Genomic DNA, 19,834 nt, shown 5'->3' on the forward strand with positions numbered 1-19,834 from the left:
GCTTTGTGTGCACACACGCAGAATCGTGCACATCGCTTCTTTCCCTGAGACTTTTATCACTGCGGCAGAGGGATGGCAAGAGAAAAGAATCAGTTTTAAGTGAAATCAATAGAGAGATAATCCTCCAAATTAGATTTTGAAAAGCTTCGCCGCCGATGTGTGCAACTTTAAACCCAAGGATTGGCTCACTTGACTTGCCAACGAAACAATCCTTGAGTAAGATGTGGTTACCATGGGAATAAGTGAAGGTCAAGATTAACCAGAGAGAGAGAATGGTGTAAATCATAGAAATGTACTCAGGAATCTGCATACCAAATCAGGGTAAAGTGGCGTGATTACAGTGTCACAGTGATTAATGTAGTGCAGCATCTTAAAAACCCGGGGGGGCTCCTGATAGACCTGAAACGTCATGATTTGAGGAGGAGGGCTTAAAAGGTCAAGCTGCGTGACTGGGTGCACCGTCTTCCGTGTGGTCGGACCTGGAGGCGGACAGATCGTGGTGGCAGAGAGTAATTAAACCTCAGCCCAGGAGGAGTTATCAGCAGAAATCCCGCGATTTTCCACCGCTCCAGATCTGTGCGCACTGACTCAATCTCTCCTCTTTTACCACCTGACACGCGTTTTTTTTAAAATACTTCTTTTTCTTTTCTAACAACCGATCCCAGAATCTTTCACTTTTCACTCCGTTTCAGAGTGAGAAAATTATTGCAATTAATAACAGACCTGATGACAAGTGCAGCTGCAATCTGCAACCGAGTTGGAGGGAGGGCGAGCAGTTTGGTGGCACTGGATGGGGTCGGTGTGTGTGTGGGGGGGTACATAATGTGTTTGGCTGGAGGATATAAGTGTGTTAATTTCAGATGATTAACTTGTTAATATCCCAGAGTGAATCACGCCACTGCAAGCTTTCATTGCTGGAAAAGAGTTGAAGTTTTGTCATCATGGCGCTAACCCGTCATGCCAACAGCTCCCCAGATTACGCCACAAAATATACTACAACTGAAATTCATGGAATGAATAAAAGTCTTCAGTTAGATTTTTTTTTTTTTTTTGTAGAATGAAATAATGTTCCTGTGATGTGTGCTTGATGTAATTATAGTTTTATTTAAAAAAGTAGATTGCAAAAGATTGTTAAATAGTATTAATGTTTTAAAACTAATTATTTGTGTAGAAGAAGCCTGTTTTTTCATCCTGTTTGCACAGTATGTTATTTCTTTGTGCCAAAATTTGGTTTGCATGCCTTAATGTTTGATGCAATCATCAAATGCTTGTTTTGTCCATTATTTTGTCAAGGTTGAAACCCTTTGAAACGGCGTCCTCTTACAAGTTAGCAAAGGCGCACGTCAATGCATCAAATGGGCTCAGTATTACATTACCTGTAATTCTCTTCTCTTCAGCCGTTCAGGAGCGATGCAGTAAAACTTGACCTTCAGTAGCTGTAAAACACAAGTTTGAAGTGTAATTTTCTTGAACTCTTGTAACAAGCCGGGATAATAAAACGCTCTGTGCAAATCACATGAGTTACAGAATTAATTGTTGTTAAAACTCAAAATGTCAAGTAATGTTTTAAGTGTAATTGCTCCAAACTAGCAGATGCTTTGGTAGAATCCATAAGGTGTGTACAGTGACCTAACAACCCTCCTGAGGGCAGTTATTCCAAATCAAAGATAACTTCACGTTCCCTCAGTATACCTGTCTCAGGGCACTCCTCAGTGGGCAAGTCAGGATGACCAATGGCCTTTTATTTTGCTTTCACAGATATCACATACCCCACAATTCCGTGCACAAGACATGCACGCCATCATAAAAAAATGTACCATTAGCTGGATTCGTTGGGGAATGTTGACTTGTGTCTCAGTTTCTGCTTGTCCGGTGGAAAGTTAATGCCATGCATCAGTTGTCCGTCCCGACAAGCGGTAAATCATACTTGGAGTGGTCCGAGAAATCTCAGAATGTCCCCATCAGAACTGACTCAGTAAGGCATTTAAAAAAAAAAAAAAATGTATTAGTTTTGGATGTTTTAAACCCACAGTCACTAAATTTGTGCGCCTTTGCTCTCGCTTCATTTTACATGCACGGTGCCAGTGTAGCAAGCAGCCATAGAGCTGCAGCGCACATTTTACAAACACCAACACACGACTTCGCTTTCAATACAAAGCTCTATTTTATTTATGCAGATCAATAATGCACATTCACCCCATTTCATAGCGTGGCACAGATGCAGCAAAAACAGTCAGCATACCCACAGTGCAAGTTTGAAAGGTACATTAACTCCTTGTATTTAAATGCGCAACAAGTTTTTTAAATTCACACAGATCATCAACAGTTGCGTCATGCCCTGTTGGGCACTATCGTGTCCCTTATTCGTCAGATGTGTATCTACATTCATACATATTCAGGTAAAACCTGTTAACTTGCGCAAGTTGGGGTCCACAATATCGACCCGTGATTTAGCTGAAAGCGCTAGTTAATGAAGATGAGCAAAAAAAAAAAAAAAAAAGTTAAAATCAGCTCGTCTTGCCATATTACATTGATTTCAACCATTTGAAGCACGACTCCTTCCTGGATGGTGATGATTTCTTCATCTGGAGCGGGTTCGGGATCTTCTTCCTCTTCAGGCCGTTGTACTTCAGCGATGAGGGCTTTGACAGTGCGGACAATTCTGGACTATTCGAGGTTTTGATTTACAGATCTGGATGTGACCTTCCTCTTTAGATCCTTCCCATGACCAGACATCATGGCTACGTTCACACTTTAAAACTTGCTTGCTTTAACAACCATAATTTGCTTGCTTGAAAGTCTTCATAGAACTTGCTGGAGACGATGCGGATGCTATAGCAGTGAAAGAATGCTCTGATCCAGTTCAGATTGAGCCAGAATTTATACTCGCCCCTCCCCTCCCAAAAACAGTCAAATTTGATGAAAATGTTGACTTTTATACAGTAGTCTAAATTTTTGGGGGTCCACAAATTGACCACGAGTTAAGCCAAAACATGAGTTAGGGCTCCTTCATACATAATACGAAAGACGCAGAAACTGGAAGAAAATCCGTGAACCAAACACGAAATGGGTACCACTAACCATCGTGCGCGTTCACGAACACAGTGCGAGCAGCTGGGACGTGGTGCACCACATTGTGCCGCTGATGTGGAGAAAAATAAAATAAAAAACAGCTGTATAATTAGTGAATATCACTGGGTTGATATAAATAAAAGAGGATGCAATACAGAACCCTGTGGATAAATAACCCTGATTAAATAAAAAATAAATACCACTCACGGGATTCGAACCTGCAATTTACAAAAGCTCTGATTAGCAGATGGAAATTTTACCACTGCGCTACAATCACTGTCTAATAACAGGAGCGGGAAATGGCTAAAATCATCAATGAGATTAACGTATTTTTTGAAAAAGAGAACCAAACAGCATTTGTTATGGCGTATTTCTGCTGATACATGACTGAAAATGGTGTATTTGTCGCACTGTTGACTTGTCATATAGTCCTGCTGTGCGCTGCTCATAGGACACACTTGTCCTTTCAGACAGACATGACAGTCAGATTGCCTGCTGCGTGTTCACATGAACCAACGGTTCATTTCAGCTGGGACAGCCTGTCGCAAGGGCGATATGTTTTTATGTATTCCCATGTGAGGACAGCAGGCACACACACACACGTGCGTGTCTATCAAAACACGTTACGTGTTCTGCAGCTGTGACGTCCAGGACCAGGGATGTCAACACCTCCTGCTGTTGGCAGCCAGCTATGCCCCCTGTCTGTTCAGCGCACAGACCAAGGTGTCACACTGTGATCAGATGAGAGGTGCCTTGCCTGTGGGTGGGCACGTGAACCACATGCACGACATGTGTTGAGGGGGGAAGCGCGCAAAACACATGCACACGTGTTGTGGGGGGAGCTGACACTCTGGCACACCACGTGTACTTGGCAAATTTACAGTCATGGACTTAGACAAATTTCACCGCCAGCTCGAAAGTGATCGTCTGTTGACTGTTTTCATGCTAACAGTGCGAATGGCCACACATTTTCTAAGTGCCAAGCGAGCGGTCTTAGATGTTTGTGTGTGTCACCTGGAATTTGGCCGACACCTTCCTCGAGGGTTCAGTGGGCTCTCACAGGGCACTCTCTGTCTTTCAGCCGCTGGTGTGTGCAGATAGTCGTAGCAACAGATGTATGAGGCGTTGGAGACAGCTCAGATTTTGCACGTATTGCGTACAATTCCTGCTTCATGCGCAGTTCAGGTACATTCGTACTATGTGTGAAGCAGCCCTTAACGGGGTTCACCTGTATTGTGTTTATCCACGAGAGTGTCATGAACTAATTTGATCTTTATGTGAGAGACTTAAAAGTTACCACTGAAAGCAGTCATGTTTCTTCAACGTGGTCCACATTAACGTAATGTAACAGACTGCAACATTGTTAAAGTATTTTTTGAGATGGTGCTTTGTCCTAAACAGACACACAAGAACAATGCACCACTAAAATACACTGAGACACTGTACACAAATTCATTCCATGCTTACCCACAGACACTTGGAGCAGATAAACAAACTAAAGCAGACTTTACACAAACCACATTCTCTGAGAAATTCCAGTCTAAACCAACAAAACAAACACAGTTGTGCAGCTTTGTCATGACTGAACTGTAGTTTCAAAATACCTCATCTCCCTGTTTACCAAAGTAGTCTTGTTTATTAAAAAAAAATCAACTTGGATTTCAAGTTCATTGTAAAAGTAAAGGAATGCCTCGGTTTCTGAAAAGGAAACTTCGTTACAGCGGTCAGGGTGGTCTTATAGTTAAATTACGTCACCCCACAGTAGGATTAGGAGTTCTTCGTTAACCCGCATACCCTGCTATTGTGCCCTTGAAAAGCACTTGCTGTTTGTCCAAAGAGGATGCAAGTTATCAAAAAGATATCAGTGTCATAAGCACTTAGGGTGATCATAGTGAAGACGGGTTTCTTTCATGTTGTTACAGGCGTATTGCATGCAGCTGTGCACAGTATTCCAGCATGTAGCTGGTCTAATTGTTCCATACGCACCTGCTATTGTATCCTTTAAATCACAAAGCCCGAGGCACTACCACTCAGGTAATGATGAAATAATCACCACATATTATGCGCTGTCAAAAACTTGCACTGTGTATTGTTACTGTGAATTACCCGAGGAATGCAACAGAGAATTTCTTAGCAAATGGGGAATGCTTCCCCCTTACGATAATGTTGGTTATGGACAGCAGTTACATGAACATAGTAGAGACAAAAAGTGGAATTTTTCTATTTTAATTTGCTGTTGTGGAACCTAAATACTGCTAAATGTACACAAAATGAATTCTTAAATGAATTGTCAGCTATTTTGCAAATTGATTAAATATTTTGAATTTTTTTTTTTAATATCCAAATTCTCTGATTTCACCTTTGTAAAATGTGAATATTTTCAGGTTTGTTTAATGTTAGAAATTTTTAGGACATCAAACAGCAACACAAAAAATTCAGGCTTTGTATATTAAAATTTCTAAAAAGCCAAAATGATGGTGTGAATACGTAAGTGCCCCCTTTAGTATAGCACATGTAAACCATCACTTTTACATCCAATTTTTTCAGACAAGTCAGGGGATGGATACGTGAACATTGAGTTTTCATCACCAGTTATACAGCTTCATGATGAAGTGGTATAGAGAAGCTTTTTATTTAAAAAAAAAAACAAAAAAAAACTTGAAAGTTCAACTCCAGTTTGCCAGAAGGCACATTGGAGATTCAAGCATAGATTTGATCTGTTTTGTTGAAAGGAAATTCTTCAATTCTTCTCTGTGCAATTCCACTATGAAGGCATGAGTGGTGATGCAAAATACAAAACTTGCACTGTGTGCACAATTTATTCAATCACAGCCACAGAAGTCTATAATATCTTCAGGGTTGTCTGGGTGTCTTGGTGGCTTTCCTCTCTAATCTTCTTCTTATACAGTCACTCAGTTTTTGAGAACTGTCACTTCCACACAGATTTACCATAGAGTACCGTAATGTTTGTGTTTCTTCATAATTCGTGTAAATAAAGTCCAATACGTAATCAGTGTCGCGGGAATGTTTATGTATCCATCGCCTGACTTGACTGAAGAAAGTGATGGTTTACATTTGCTATACTAAAGGAGGCACTTGCTTATTCACACCATCATTTTGGCTTTTAGATTTTTATTTCTTTTAATTTGTGATGTAGAGATCACTTTTCACTGTGAGTTTAAAGGGCATCATTTTAGCCTGAATTCTTTTTCTCACCACTGTATGTGTGTATATATGTATATGTGTGTGTGTGTGTCAGTCTGATATTGGGCAAAACTTGTTGATAGGGTATCAGAAATTAACCCCTTAATGCCCATCGTCGCATATATGCTACAATCTCTGGCTCAAATATGCAACTTACCAAATTGACCTGTATGCCTGTTGTCGCAAATTTGCAACATACCATCATTATTATTATAACATAAAGTCATTACCAGAATACCCAATATTACTATCTAGTTTTTGTGCAAAAGTGAAATTAATAATCTCAACATTATTTACCATCTACTTAAAGGCAAAAACACACACAAAACATTTTTTTATATACAGCTATATAAATTCGGGTATTAAGGGGTTAAAAAAAACAAAAATATCCATCTACTGTTGCATATGTAATTCATGTTGTGGGCTATGAAGGTCATCTCTTTGTGGAATCCAACATTTTTTTTACAGTTTTTGAGTTTATTTATTTATTTATTTTACATATGGCTAGGTTAGCAAAGTAAATTCAGCCAACTGTATTCATTAACAGATTAGTTGTTTTTTATTTCACAACAAAATATCAGATTGGTAACAGCAGATACTAGAGGTTCCAGTATTAGTATCATATCAGATATGAAAAAGTTGCGTTGTTTATATGAAAATGTGCCTTTGCTTGTGTTTCAGAGCTATCACTGTCTCGGGAGAAAACACAGTCTGAGTTGTGCCCATATAACAGATCCAGACAACTCTGTAATGTCTTGATAGGCGGTTATAGTCAGCCTTGCCTCCTTCATCCTACACACTAATCGAGCCAATCACACCCCCCAAATGAAACCATTTTTCATGACCTATATCATAACGGTGTGACAGGAATGTATTCAGTATTGGAAATTACACACACATGCACGCACAAAATAGCTATTTGAATGTGGAAAAATAGTTTTCTAGACCATGCAACATGTACCCCTTCACACTGACATTTTCTAGAGAGGGTATGTAAAGCCTTTGCAGTCTTTGACCGCACTCACATCTGCTTATAGGGGAAGCTGTGGGAAGGGTTTTCCATCTTCAAATATCAGATTTGGAGAGTGCTCCAGTTGCGTGTGGGCTTTTGGGTGCACGGGTGCCAGACTCGCAGGATTAGCCTTAACAGCTGAAGCACGCAAATTTGTTCTTGCAATTGGTAATGAAGGGGGCTTTTTGGATGAGCAGTGCTCTTTTCTCTGAGGCTTGTTTGTGCCACAGTTTGATTTGCATTTAATTCTTTGGCTGAGATGAAAAATCTCTACTTACTGTATAGCTCGAGTAACTGAACCACAAAAAATATGCAGATAGCCTTTCCAGCACAAGCTTAGTAATTCTAGACCTGAGTCAATACCAGCTGGGTCCTGTTCTGTAGCCGAACCCGACATCTGAAGCCTTGGAGGAAAAAAAGAAATGCATTGACTGACTGTGATCACTGTAAATGTCGTGTTTTATATATATTTGTTCACTTCGGGCATTTAGTGGGAACGTGCTGGAATGTACCGCAAAGCTAAACTAATTACCAATAAAAAAAAAAATAAAAAAAACCTTGTTCAATTTTATAAAGAAGTATGCAGCATGTAAGATACCGAATAGCTTTCATCATCGCAACTGGTGCACGTCACAGCTATTTCAGGCCTTTAATGCATCATCGTTGCCCGGAGGAAGTGTATGCATAACAAGATGAGAGGTTGAATGAAGAGCCGAGAAGTTTTTCATGTTCAGCTCAAAGTTGAGGACGAGCCACGGGGAGACGGATTTCTACCTGCGTGCATTTCCACAACCAAATAGGTGTCATGAGACCTTTCTCTAAACGATGCCCGGGCAGAGTTCAAAGCAAATCCCCTGTTCAAAGGGAAATCTGATTTAATTTTCACTCGGTTCAAGTCCAAATGTGATCACTGCCAAAGTCGTACCGGTTAGTACCACACCCCTTTGAGACGCTCAAGAAGGGCGGTTTAAGGATCCCTAAAGACACTTTTCAATCCATCAAGAAGGATTTCACACAACTTGTGCTGTGGCAGCCTCGTGTTAGGCTTTACACGTAGAAGCAGCACCCAGTGAGAGTAAAAATTTTAGTGAAAACGTCAGTTCTGCTTCACAACTCCTTGGCTGATCCTTATTTTTAGACATTTGCTGTAAGGGGTGTCTTGTAGCCTCTGGTTTTAGGAACTTGTACCAGATGACCCTGTTGCATGTTTGTCTTGTTTCTGCCATTTTCACTACTCTCCACTTTCAGTCTAGGCCTAAAAAAAGTCTCAAAAATTAAAATATTCAGTCTGTTTTATGAGTGTAAAGTATCTATATTCTAATAGCCATGTGGCCTCTGTGTGCGTGTATGCATGCCTGCGTGTGTATGGCTTTGATCAAAGAGAAACCAGGAAGCGATGACATTTGCCGTTTGGTATGCTTATGCATTTTGGGTCAAGGATGAACGCTACAAAAATGAAAGTTGATAAGACTAATATTTCTAAATTAGTGCATTAGCTAACAGCAGTGAGCAATGAATGTTGTGCTGCAATGCACCATGAGAATTTGGGGTTTTAAATGTTATTGTAGTTCATGTTAGTTTAACAGTGTTAGTCTTATTGATATTTTTGTGTGTGTGTGTGTGTTTTTGTAGTTCAGTTGGTTTAGTCAGTTAAGTGTCATGTTGCCATTACCATGAGTGAGAAGTGTAGTGTGTTTGATGCCTTTCACCACTATCTCTGTTTGTGAGTGTGTAAAAATGAATGCATCTGCTTGCGACAGAATGCAGAAAAGACAAAAAGCTCTGCGTGTGGGCTTGCGTGCGTATAACTTCGGTCACGGACAGACTAGGGAGAGCTGACATTTACCGTTTGGTATTTTGGGTCAAGGATGAACACCACCAAAACAGAATGTTGATCGGCGTAATATTTTTGGAGAAACTATGGATATTAGCTAGCAACACTGAACAATGGATGTTGATAATTACATTCTGGACTCACACGCCATTCCAGCAGGGGGCGGTAAATCATCTATATATTAAAAGCGTGCATGCGTGATTTTATTTAGTAAGTTCAATGTAAGTACGTAATATAATTGTAAATATGTGAAAAATGCATGAATAACACAAAAAAATGAAAACACTTATTTCCATTTTGGTCCATTTAAAAATCAAATGACAAAATAGAAGTAATAATAAAATCTAGTAATGATTACACTGATAATAATAATGTCAATAATAGTGCATATATGATAACAAGAACCTAAACAATTTATACATACATTAAGACAGTAAATTAACATTAAAAATGATGTAATTCACAGGAAATAAAAGGGTTTAGGGTATATGCGTCCATGGATTGTTCTGTGAATTGTTCTGTAATTTATGTTTGTAGCTTTGCCCAAGCAGAGAGTCACCCCTTTGAGTCTGGTCTGCTTGAGGTTTCTTCCTCAGAGGGAGTTTTTCCTTACCACTGTTCCTCTGGGGGTTGGTAAGGTTAGACCTTACCTGTGTGAAGCACTTTGAGGCAACTCTGTTGTGATTTGGCGCTATATAAATGAAAACAAATTAAAATTTAAATAAATAGTTTAGTTCTTCCTATAAAAAGTGTTGAGGTCTAAGGTTCGAAAAACATTCTGGGCTCACACGCCATTCCAAGTCATTATAGAAACTTTGCAAAATTTATTACCACCCTTGAAAAATGTCAGCTACCTCTTTTATAAATGCTACCCAATTTAGATCCCGTGGATCCACATGGAAAACACACTAATGTATTATAATTTGAAACATTAGCAGTTGGCACTGTTGCCTCATAATGAGAAAGTCCCAGATTCGCTTCCGACCTGAAAGTTTGCATGTTCTCCCTGTGTTTGCTTGGGTTGTTCCAAGTGATGAAGTACAGTTTGTCCCTGTATTGGTAATGACATAAGGCTTGTACAGCAGTCCATCCCAGCCCAACCTGTGTTGGTAATAACTCAGAAATCAACAATTGCGGTCATCTTCTAATTTGCATATTAAATAGAACATAATCAGGCTGAACTGATGAGATGCTGCCCAACATTGGTGAATTGTTTAAGCAACTTTTCTGTGTTAAATATCCCATAGACGTGTCTGCCACCTGCTGGGTGGTTAGTATATACTTGATGGATTCTGGAAAAATTAGCTTTGGTCGAACTAGTTTGCCTGCTACCTGTTGTAAGCTTGTTGGTACATTCCGCCCACCAGCATTCACCGTGGACAAACATGGGGTGAAATACACAACTGAAAAAAGAGTGGATAGAATCTGTAGCTGGGGATAGCACCAAAATGTTTTTTGTCTGTACTACAAATTAGTGAAAACACCTCTGTTTTGATTGGGAGCATCGTTTCGGGCTGCGTATCAAAATGAAAATATCGTGTGCTATGCTGATTGTGGCCTTGTTACATCACCAACTGTTTCAAAAGGTTTCAGTTGATTAGCGTTCTCTGGCGTTGAAACCTTGTAAGACCCAACAGAGTGTCTGTTTTGCTTCTGTAAAATACCACCAACCTGTCTGTTATATGCTAAACAATGGCACCTGCTGGATGCTTCAGGAATATACATCCATTACAAATTATGAATTTCATATTTAACAGCTACGGTTAGCACACAGTGTGTATGTGCGCGAACACATATGATGCAGATTGTGAAAATTGACTCCTATAAAAATCACAAATTATTCGAAAAACAGACAGGTACGGTTTGTAATCAGTTTTGAATAACATGAGTATATTCCGAAAGTTGCTAACTTGCAGTATTTACGGTACCGTTTTGTGCATTTGTGGCTTTGCTAGTGTGGCTCATATTCATCACTTATATTTCATCATTGCTGATGGCAATTCCTTTTTGAATAGAGTGGTCTTATTTCATCAGTGACCTTCAAACGGATCACCTTTGTTCTTATAAAATTTGTTCACGCTTTTAAAATTTTCTTCATAACTGCGTAATTTTCAGAATATGAAAGCCTGTGCTTTTCAAAACGGCACGTAAACCACCATAAAGGAAAAAATAAAAATAAAAACAGTCAACCCTGAAACTAATGAAATACTCTTAGTGTTGGTAATAGAGACTAGTCATCTGAATTACACTCACTCTTTTTATTCTTTTTACTATGTAATTAATAAATCACACAAAAAGTAGGTATTTCAGATTGTATAAAACAGCTTGGTGGCCATCGTTTAAAAAACAAAAACAAAATGAGCGCCTTTGCCAAAGATCCTTTCTGTTAAATGGTTGCAACCGATGGTTTGTGTTTACATCTGCTGCGGCCAAACAGAGTAAACAGAATGAGAAAGAGGTACAACAAGTCCCGTTCCAATAGCTGCAAACCGAGCCAAAAAAACGAGGCACCCCAAACACCATCCCCAAATCACTATCAAACCCCCCACAACGCCCCCAATCTCGATGCACTAATTTGCGTTCTGCAGAGCAAAAAAAGGGAGGAAAGTGAATGAGTCACCTACCTCCCCCTTTCTCCCCTTCCACTCCCCCATCTCTTTATTGAGGCAGCTGCACCCTTTGACCTTTTGGAATGTGCGTGCATGCGTGTGAGGATGAGTAACGGTGAAAGCTGCCGGTGAGGGGGAGGCAGGCGAGGAGGGTGAGCTGGCGAATTTGGGAGATTGTTAGAGGCGCTTTTTCTCCCGACTACAAAAGCTGTCACGGGGAACAATGAGCATGGAGAATAGTGTGTGTCTGGGGAGGCACTGAGCCGTGCTGGTGTGCGAACCAGGCAGCGAGAGGCCATAAGACACAGGGGAGGAAAGAGAACGCTGAGTGATGGAGAACTAGGGCGCTGATGAGTGACCCAATGTGTGAATCTGACCTAAAATGTATCTATACCCAGTACTCTCAGTAGTTCTGTGAACACAAGCTCAAGTACACCATGAATAAACATACTACTTAAAGGGGTCACATTATCAACTATCAATATGTAAGTTCTTTTAAAATGAGTATGGTTGCCATTTGATGTTAAACTTCCAAAAGTCCGTGCTTGTCTAAATTCTCCCGCTACAAGCAAAACCCTGTTCTTGCTCCTTATGTGCTCATGTTACATTTGTCATCTCATGTGTTCGTAGTATCTATTACAACCAGGAACAGCATTTTCAAGTGGACCCAATTGAAGCTGGCATGCTTCCAAATTGGACTGGGGTTTTTATGGCGACTGGAGTGCCAATACTGCCACCAACTGTAAGATTGGACATTGTATTCATGTTTTGATGGTGAGAGATAACTACAAAAGAATGTACAAATTGCACTGGGCTTTGATGGAACTGACCCCATGGTCTTCTTGCTGAAAAGTTGTCTGAATGCCAAGCTAACTGAATGTAGCGCAAACTGAACATAAATCTAGTACATGAAGATAATGGAATATAGAAAATGAACTACATAATAATCCAATAAAACTATAACTACTATAATATAATACTGCATTAACAGATTACATATACAGTATAAAAGCAGCGCAATATAAAGCTTATTGATTCTAGAAAGTCAACTGAGTGTAGAGCTATTTGAAAACATATAGTTTATATATTCAGATAGCTTTGATGTTTACAAAGCTATCTGAATGTCTAAAGTTAAGTGAACATAAAGGTTTCTGAAGATATAAAGTTAAAGGACACATAGATACTGAATGTATAAAGCTAATGGTGCATAAATTCAGCTGAATATATAAAGACAAAACAAAGCTTTCTTATTATACAAAGGTAGCAATTTATAAAGTTGATGTGGCAAATGAATGCATACAGGTAACTGAATATTTTAAGTTTACTGAAGACATAAAGCTAATGTAACTAAAATAACTGAATATGTAAAACTATCAGCATAAAATCAATGGAACAAAAAGCTTTCTTATTATACACAGCTAACAGTACATACAGTAAATGTAACATAAATTGAAATAATATATAATGGTAACAGATCATAAAACTAAGTCGCTATATAAAGGAGCATAAGGCTAACTGCATACATAAAGGGAATGGAACATAAAGCTATCTTAACATTTAAAGGAGCATAAAGGTAACTGCAAACATAAAGGTAACGGAATGTAAAGCTATCTCAACATTTAAAGAAGCATAAAGCTAACTGCATACATAAAGGAAACGGAACATAAAGCTATCTCAACATATAAAGGAGCATAAAGCTAACTGCATACATAAAAGTAACGGAACATTAAGCTATCTCAACATTTAAAGGAGCATAAAGCTAACTGCATACATAAACGTACCGGAACGTAAAGCTATCTCAACATTTAAAGGAGCATAAAGGTAACTGCATACATAAAGGTACCGGAACGTAAAGCTATCTCAACATTTAAAGGAGCATAAAGGTAACTGCATACATAAAGTAACAGAACGTAAAGCTTTCTCAAGATATAAAGGAGCATAAAGCTAACTGCATACATAAAGGGAACAGAACATAAAGCTATCTCAACATTTAAAGGATCATAAAGCTAACTGCATACATTAAGGGAACGGAACATAAAGCTATCTCAACATATAAAGGAGCATAAAGCTAACTGCATACATTAAGGGAACGGAACATAAAGCTATCTCAACATATAAAGGAGCATAAAGCTAACTGCATACATAAAGGTAACGGAATGTAAAGCTATCTCAACATTTAAAGGATCATAAAGCTAACTGCATACATTAAGGGAACGGAACATAAAGCTATCTCAACATATAAAGGAGCATAAAGCTAACTGCATACATAAAGGTGACAGAACATAAAGGTATTTCAACATTTAAAGGAGCATAAAGCTAACTGCATACATAAAGGTAACGGAACATAAAGCTATCTCAACATTTAAAGGAGCATAAGGCTAACTGCATACATAAAGGTAACGGAACATAAAGCTATCTCAACATATAAAGGAGCATAAGGCTAACTGCATACATAAAGGTAACGGAACATAAAGCTATCTCAACATTTAAAGGAGCATAAAGCTAACTGCATACATAAAGGTAACGGAACATAAAGCTATCTCAACATTTAAAGGAGCATAAAGCTAACTGCATACATAAAGGTAATAGGATGTGAAGCTATCTCAGTACATGATGGTAACACAACATAAAGCTAATTGAATACATAAATATAACAGAACATAATGATAATTAACTTTGTGAAGTTACTGCAGGATAAAGTGATATGAATATATTAAGTTTTTGATCAGATTTCCACCAAAATGTAATATGTTTGAAGGCAGGTACAATCTATAAAGTATCTGATGATAATAAATAATAAAAATAAGTTCAAAATTTAGTGTCTCCATATTTGTTTCTGGAGCAACCACAGAATTGAATAGTTTTCTTTTATGGGTCACATCAATCAATTAAATTTTATTTATATAGCGCCAAATCACAACAAATAGTTGCCCCAAGGCGCCTTATATTGTAAGGCAAGGCCATACAATAATTACGGAAAAACCCCAACGGTCAAAACGACCCCCTGTGAGCAAGCACTTGGCGACAGTGGGAAGGAAAAACTCCCTTTTAACAGGAAGAAACCTCCAGCAGAACCAGGCTCAGGGAGGGGCAGTCTTCTGCTGGGACTGGTTGGGGCTGAGGGAGAAAATCAGGAAAAAGACATGCTGTGGAGGGGAGCAGAGATCAATCACTAATGATTAAATGCAGAGTGGTGCATACAGAGCAAAAAGAGAAAGAAACACTCAGTGCATCATGGGAACCCCGCAGCAGTCTAAGTCTATAGCAGCATAACTAAGGGATGGTTCAGGGTCACCTGATCCAGCCCTAACTATAAGCTTTAGCAAAAAGAAAAGTTTTAAGCCTAATCTTAAAAGTAGAGAGGGTGTCTGACTCCCTGATCCGAATTGGGAGCTGGTTCCACAGGAGAGGAGCCTGAAAGATGAAGGCTCTGCCTCCCATTCTATTCTTACAAACCCTAGGAACTACAAGTAAGCCTGCAGTCTGAGAGCGAAGCGCTCTTTTGGGGTGATATGGTACTATGAGGTCCCTAAGATAAGATGGGACCTGATTATTCAAAACCTTATAAGTAAGAAGAAGAATTTTAAATTCTATTCTAGAATTAACAGGAAGCCAATGAAGAGAAGCCAATATGGGTGAGATATGCTCTCTCCTTCTAGTCCCTGCTAGCACTCTAGCTGCAGCATTTTGAATTAACTGAAGGCTTTTCAGGGAACTTTTAGGACACCTGATAATAATGAATTATGTATAATAATAATAATAATATAATAATGTATTAATTACAATTAATTACAATAGTCCAGCCTAGAGGAAATAAATGCATGAATTAGTTTTTTAATTCTTTAGCTTTTGAATAATCTTGCCTACAAACAGGTGCAGGAAAAAAGGAATGGAAACGATGAGCAAGCAAGCTGGAGCTTGTTGGAAGGATGGAAGGAGAGAGGTGTGAAAAGGCAGACAGAATGATGGGAGAGGGAGAGTGAGGGGCATTTGTTTTGTCTAGCAGCTCTCTCAAACAGTGAACTTCCGTTGCCAAAAGAAACAGAACACAAGGCCCAGTATGGGGACGTGTGTTAGTGTGCGGCCGGCATACCAACTGGGCCCTCGCCTCACTCTACCGACATTGGGACATTTCTTGTGTGTTTCTTGTTAGATCGCTGCGTGCTCAGCGCTGGTAACCGTGCAGCTGGCTGCACACAAAGGTGTTGGTCACGCTTTTGTTTCAAGATGCGGGTGTGAGGGGCTGAGTGTTTGAACAGTTGTACGGGTGGAAGGGGGTGGGGGAGGGAGGGGGTGAAGTGGGGACTTTGAATGGGCGCGCGCGCACACACACACACACAGATCTAGTAAAAGTATTGATAGTCAAGCTGCTGCGTGAGGTGCAGTAAGTGGTTGGTAATAGCAGAAGAAGAGTGTTGTGAAGTGCTACAGGTTAAGAAGTTTGGCTACTGGGTAGATTTTTATCTCTGGGTTGGAGTCAGTGATGTTCAGGTAGAGGGTTAAAAAAAACTAATGTGTTTTTAATGGTGTGAAAGTCATTTCTAAAAGTACACCGTGATATATATATATATATATATATATATATATATATATATATATATATATATATATATATATATATATACACACACACACCACTTAGCAGATGTGCTGGAGTAGATTTAAAGGCTTAACAATCTTCTGTGTCTGCACAGGTGACCACAGATGATGGTCACTTCAGGTTGTTTTTCACCGCTGCACCATTCCATTTTGAAGGCTGCTTTTGAAGCGCCCAATGTGTGCCTTCTTTCTCCTGAAAATGAACCCCACAATTTTTTTTTTCTCCGAGACAAAATGGTTGGTATATTTAAAAAGGACACTTGTACAATTGAAAATACGTACTATTTCTAAGTGAAGAATAAATAAAAAGTCAAAAATGACTACGTTAGGTTAGGGTGTGTAGGTGTGAAGTTTGCGCAATAGCAGAATGCTCCGTGGGCTCGACTGTCTCATTTCAGAAGGGTTTGTTCAGGTTTGTTTTTCACGACCACTCGAATTAGGGTGGTTCCGAAAAACAAACTTCAGCTTGTTTTTTGTGATGTGCAAGTGACATTTTGAGTTATGAACTGGATACATTATTTCATTAGTGACAGGTTTTGTTGCATCTGCCTCAGGTCACATTTTTGAGTCATTCAACGTCAACATGGACTTCCTCATCAAGGACCCCTCAGAGTGGGAGGATGACCCGTCATTCCAGTTGTCACAGCAGGTCCTGGATAACATTGCTGCTTTCAGTGATATTGCTGAACGAGGAGTTGCACGTATCCAGGATTACAATCAGATCCTAATGAAGGATGAACAGCAGCACCAATACCTGCTGCAAGTTGTTGAGTGGCATTGACATCAGTTCCCGGAGGCGAAGAATATCATAACCAAACGCCACTCCCCATGACTGTTTATTTTCACCAAATTTGTGGACATTTCTCTCCTGTATGGTCAGTTAAAGGAGAAAGGATTGTTGTTTCAATTTGTGTTTCATTTGTGAATAGGTACATTACCAGTGCTGGTTTGCACTAATATGCTCAAGCACTGCAATTTCCACTCCGCGTGCGGCAGTGGTTAGACTAGTCTTATCGAAATAAATTTTGCACAAAACATTTTCTCATCATGATGAACAACTTTGTCAACTTAAGAAAGTCACATTTTTATTCTTAGCATACTGTAGAGGAACACGCTAATATATATTAGGCATGTGGAGATGAATCGGTATGAATCAGTATCTAGATACAAACGTGCGCGATTGATTTTTATTTATGTCCAGAGATCAAGGATTCATTGACAAATTTTGTATTTATTTACTTTAAGACTCAACAAAATGTTGACATAGAAAACCTGTAAAGCCTACTTTTAGTACACAGAAAATTCACAAGCGGTATTGATAACGGAATTGATAAGGAATCGGATCGATAAGCATAATAGATAATGGCATTGATTAAAATGTTATCAATATCCATCTCCAATTGTATTGCACCAAATCGCATCGCATCATGAAGAATTGAATCGCCATCAAATACATATCAAATCACATCTAATCGTGAACAGGGGTGAATCGTATCGCATCATATCATCAGTATCGTTATGTATCACTATATGTATCGTATCGCTGGTAGTGTATCGAGATGCGTATTAAATCATTGTTAGTAATGAGATTCACATGCCTTATATAAATTTTTTTTCCAACCAATTCCTTCTAAATATGTGCTGTGTACAGTATAACCATTGGGTCCACTTATTGACCTTGATCTTTGAACTTGATTTTAAACTAATTTTTGTTTATATTAAATCATTGTGGGCTTGTCTCACACTCAGTCATTCCACCAAATTTGTTCCAAATCAGATCAAAACATTATTTTGTTTAGAACCGCACAGATGGCCACACCCACACACTGATGCATGTAGGTGTGTTGAATGCAGATGATGAAAAGTAATGCGTTAAATGTCATAAACTACTATAGTGATGCTTGAATTTTAAAGCGGAGTTGTGAAAATGCCTTGAGAACTGACAGCCACTGAGGCATCTGTGCTTGAAAACCCGCCAACTGTGGATTTATGACTTGTTGGAGGACTACAGAATCCGGAGATCAGGTTATTGCTCAGAAGTGGTCGGCTACACTGACTTTGAAAGAAGGTAATCTACGAGTGGCCACTGTGTTGACATCTTTTAATTTAAAAGTTGGGCGTGACCAGCAGAGTGCATATGGAAATCTAAGTTGCTTTATCGTGGCTCGTTAGCATGTAGCACCCCACCGTCATTAAGGCCTGTGAAATCCTTATTTCCTTCATTCTGCTTCTCCCTTTGGTTAATAGTTGGTTGATTTTTTTTTTTCTCTTTCATGCTCTTAAGGCATCCTCGGCTCACCCATTTTGTCCTCCGTCCTTACCCGCCACCCCCACCACCACCACCACAGCTGCCAGAGTCCAAAGGAGGAAAAATGATGCGTGTCCAAAACTGATCCCTGTGCGCTCCCCTCCTCCATCGAACAGTTCCATCGCCCCACCACCCGCTGCTCGCTTTTCCCGGTGCTGCAGCTGAATTGTGCACATTACATTCAGGCAGGCGGAGAACAGTGCTGATGGGAGAATTTTCTGTCTGCCAGCCGTGCACGTGTGAAGCTCCCGGACGCCTTTATCATCTTGCCCGACAGATACACTGATAGCGCCATTGTGCATGAATGCACCGACTTACTCTCTCTTACACAGACACGGCTGAGGCTGACAAATGGTGGGGTCACAATCTGATGAGATTTTCTCTTATTATTCTTTTTTCTTTTCTTTTTTTTAACGATGAATCTTCATTCTGTGGATTTTTCTTTTATTGCCCCCTTCATTTATGCACTTTATTCCATCAGTTTACCCCTAATTCTCTGTCACATAACAAATGATTATAAGCATACCAGAAAGGTCCTCCTGTCCACTAGAGGAAATGGTTTAGTTTTTCCAGCTGTTTGAATACAGTGAATTATTTTGTTAAGTAGTTACATTTTTTAAGCATTTTGAAACTGTGAATCATTTTCTGAATTAAACAGTCTCTGTCCACTAGATGTTGCCAGCATGTTGTTTCGCGCTTTTGAAACATTCATTTTAAGAAGCACCTGCATCACTTATCTTGAGCATTTCAAAATATAGAACAAGCTTCTATTATTTCAAACTAACATGAACATTTATGAAGCATTTGGTTCATTTATTATTTCTGAGCATTTTTGAAACACTGAATCATTTTGAAGCAGTTGTTTCATTCAGGTTTTTGAACATTTTGAAACAGTGACTTGTTTTCTTCATTGTATAATGTAGTGTATTGCGTGTTCCGAAATGGTGAATAATTTTCTGAAGTAGTTATGTTGTTTTATTACAATTATTTGGAAACTAAGTCATTTGCTAAATTAAGGAATTACTGTCCATCGGATATTGCCATTGCATTGTTTCAAGCAGTTTTTCTGAAGCATTTGATTTACTTGTTTTGAGCATTTCGGAATGCTGAAAAATCACCTCAATTATTTCAAAGTAGCTAATTAGTTTTTTGTTTTTTACATTTTGAATCACAGCCATTTTTTTAATCAGTTTGTT

The 19,834-nt window shown here is 39.1% G+C and overlaps 1 long non-coding RNA gene across 1 annotated transcript in view; it reads left to right on the top strand.

The window, feature by feature from the left end:
• Positions 1-18,607, top strand: part of LOC117504539 — a 28,294-nt gene extending 9,687 nt beyond the window's left edge. Inside the window, exon 2 of the long non-coding RNA XR_004558818.1 lies at positions 18,578-18,607. This is a non-coding gene — a long non-coding RNA (uncharacterized LOC117504539). The remainder of the gene's footprint in view (positions 1-18,577) is intronic.
• Positions 18,608-19,834: the final 1,227 nt, after the last annotated feature.

Source organism: Thalassophryne amazonica, chromosome 23, assembly GCF_902500255.1.
Source record: "Thalassophryne amazonica chromosome 23, fThaAma1.1, whole genome shotgun sequence".
Classification (NCBI taxonomy): Eukaryota; Metazoa; Chordata; class Actinopteri; order Batrachoidiformes; family Batrachoididae; genus Thalassophryne; species Thalassophryne amazonica.